The sequence below is a fragment of the Echinops telfairi genome, unplaced genomic scaffold (genome assembly GCF_000313985.2).
Source record: "Echinops telfairi isolate 266 unplaced genomic scaffold, ASM31398v2 ScPeMD7_7463;HRSCAF=8501, whole genome shotgun sequence".
NCBI lineage: Eukaryota > Metazoa > Chordata > Mammalia > Afrosoricida > Tenrecidae > Echinops > Echinops telfairi.
In genome coordinates, this window is record NW_022111363.1 from 10,082,467 (window position 1) to 10,086,109 (window position 3,643).

Consider the following 3,643-nt stretch of genomic DNA (forward strand, 5'->3'; position numbering starts at 1 on the left):
GATTTACTCAAAGGAAAGAATGGGACAAGGGCTCAAAGATGGATGTACAAAGACATGCACTGCATCATCATGCATAGCAGCAAAAAAGTGTAAACACTTTAAAGACATGAATAAAAATAGATGTTTGGGTAAATGGACCATAGGAAAACAGTTAGTGAAATATTATGCAAGTAATAAAAATGATGTGGTAGAAGAATTCCGATAGACACAACATTAAGAAAAATGTTTGTGGTGATGGAAAATTGTAAATTGTAGTCTGCAGGACAATGTATATAGAATACAATTATTTTTGTAAAAGTGTGTGTGTGTGCGTGCACATATGTGTTTATGCATGTGTGTTCATGTGTGCTCTGTAGAGAGAGGAAAGTGCTGAAAGGGCATTCACCAAAGGGTTGTCTTTATATGAAAAATACAAAGGGAATATCTGAATTACACATGTTAGGCTCTTCTGTATTTGGGGGAAATTCAACATTCCTATATTAAACATATAATGCATACATACAGTGGAGTCTGCAAAATATCATAGAATACATAAAATACTACTGATGTGACATCAGGTTTCCTAAATGGGACCCCCCCCCCCAAAGTTGGGTATAACCTTTTATTATGTTTATATAGTCTACATATATAGTCTCTGTATGTATTTTATAGAACTAGACATAGAATAACATGTTCCTATATAAATTTAGAACCAAAAAGCCCCCAAAATCCTCGTGCCAACAAGTCTATGCAGATTATTAACAACCATGTATCAGGTTTCCAAAACTATAAATCTTTATGGAAATGGATAGTCTCATCTTTCTCTGGAAGAGTGACTGGTAGTGTTGAACCACTGAGCTGGCAGTGAGCAGCCCAACACTTAACCAACAGAGCCATCAGAGCTCCTTTAGAAGGATCACTGTAAGTACAAAGATGAATCTTTGAAACTGCATGTACAGGCATGCCAATATGCTGGGAAGTATGTATTCAGAATATAATATATCTCCTTTTCCTTTTCGTCCCCACTGAGGCAGCAAAGCATTTCCCCCTCTGTAACGTCTTCTACTAGTTAAAGACCAAACCCAAACTAAACCCACTGTTATTCGATTCCGACTCATCCTGACCCTCTGGAACATAGTAGAACTATCCCACAGAGTTCCTGAGGCATTAAACCTTATCAAAGCAGAATACCACATCTCTCTTCCCAGGAGAGGCTGGGGGGTTCAAACCACTGACATTTTGATTAGCATCTGACTGCTTAGCCACTGCACCACCAGTCATCCATGGAGCCAAACACACATACTGCTAATGAATATTAATTGACCTAGGATCTCTTGCTAATAGAACTGCATGTTTTCTTCTCTCGGTTGGTTGCTAAGGAACCATGTGAGATAGCTATTGGGCCCTGGGACCCAGATTTTTAAAGTGTAGGTCAGGGTTAAACCACAAATCAGAAAAGCTTGGCCGGATCACGGGTGAATGTGAGCATCTCTGTGTGGATGTATGCATGTGAAACAAATAAATATCAGTAGGTAGTTTGCCAGTGGGTGGGACAAATGAGTGGAAATGCAGGTACATACTCAAGATACTTTAGCCCTCTCTCCAGCATTGCCTGCCCCATGATTCCTTCTTCGATTACTCAGGGTTTAGAGTGGAACTGGCAGTAGGAGCTGGAGGCAGCACCTGTGGCAGGGAAGAAGAGGGTGCAAGAGTTGTCTGTAATTACCCACAAATTATCCACATCATCACCCATCATCTCAGGGCTCATGTCAGATGCAAAGAAACAGATGAGCAAACCTAGCCTAATTGTGACTTATCCTTTGCACCTGACTTTGACTCTTCTCTTTTCCTCCAGTCCCTGACCCCTCCCTGTTTCTTCCTCTGCTAGCAGGGAATTCTTCTTTAACAGCATTGGTCCCTGGTCTGGCTCCCTTAGTTCCCTCACTCCTCAGAAAGTGTAAGCCTCCCTGCCTGGACTTCCAGAAGATAACCTGCTTGGAGACTTCCTCCCTCCTTAACTCTCTCTTTGTCCCCACAGTCTTGTCCCCTCAAGCCCTGACTTATTTGAAGCCAGTGTCCCTGAGTATTCTTTCCTCCTGACCAGGCATCTTCCCTACAAAATAAAAAAGTCACTGTCTTTGGGTCCCTTATTGTTCTGTGCCCACAGACATACCAACGCTTTCTTTATTCCACTTGGCAGACTTCATCAAGGGGAGAATTGAGCTCTGGTCTCAGCATCTACAGGCTTGGTGTCAGCATCTAGAGGCTTGGTGGGAAACAGGAAGGGTGAGGTCTAGTTTGCGCAAAGAGAAAAAGAGTGGGGCTGGCGGGGGTGGGGAGTGCGCACTCTCTCTTTCTGCCTTTCCATTGGTTTTGCCTTAAATCAAATGTAACCATGAGGATTAATTTCTTTCTAAAGACAGCCTTGCCTACCCATATGAAAAAGATTCAGGCTCTTTCTACTTCAGCCTATTCATTCCATCATTTAACAAATATTAATTAAGCACTTACTCTGTGCCCAGAATTTTCATCAGGCCCTGTGTGAATTCAATGGTGAATCCAAACAGATGCAATTTCTAGCATTGGAAAGCCTATAAAATTATGGGGAAATGCAGAAAATGTGCAAATAATCTCACAAACAAATATAAAATCACAACTATGCTAAGTACAATAAAGGGAGGCCAATAAGGGCTTGGGGACTAGGGAGGGCTTTCTTGAGGACAATGCTCAAGAACTACCAACCCTTGCACCCACCACCCTCTGTTTTCCCTCACATCACCAGGCTTCTTCCCTGGATGGGGAAAAGGTTGTAGGGATGAGAGGGCAAGGGCTTTCAGTTCTCTCTTCCAAATAAGAAAGAGGAATATATTCACTCTCTGTCTCCCTTTCTCCTTTGAATTTGAAGATGTTTAATTCTCTCTGTTTGTCTGTCTGTCTCTCTGTCTCACACACACACACACACACACACACACACACACACACACACACACACGCAGTCATAAGGAAACTCTGTGTGTATGAGTTTTCTTGTGGCTGCCACTACAAAATACCACAAACTGAGTGTCTCCCAACAATGGAAATGGAGTCCCTTACCATTCAGGAGGCTAGACGTCTGAACTCAAGCTGCCGCACTGCCTCTGAATCCTTCCTTGCCGCTCCCAGTTTTCCATGGTTCCCGATGTCCTGGGATTGCGGCAGCTTCATGCTAACCTGTTGTCACCTGGCCCCTGTCTGCCCATGATCTCCTCTGGGCCTCTGTATCCAAATCTCTTTCTCCTCTTCTTATACAGCCACATGCCATTGGATGTAGGGTTTACTAAGCAGCCCTGGTGCCATACTGGGTTACACATTGGGCAGTTGACTGCAAGGTCCACGGTTAGAAACCCTCTGCCTCCTCTTAGGTGAAAGATGAGGCTTTCTCATCCTGTAAAGATTTACAGTCTCAGAGACCCACAGTGGCAGAGCTACTCTGTCCTACAGGGTTGCCATGAGTCAATCAACTGGATGGCAGTGGGTTTTAAATATTAGAAGCCTAGGACTATTAACCACACGGTTGGTGGTTCAAATCCACTGGGCCACCAGGGTCCCTCGAGTTTCTATTACAAGTACAGCCCATATTTCTGAAACTAATTCTGTCAGGAAGAATTGTCTAGTTCAAGGATGG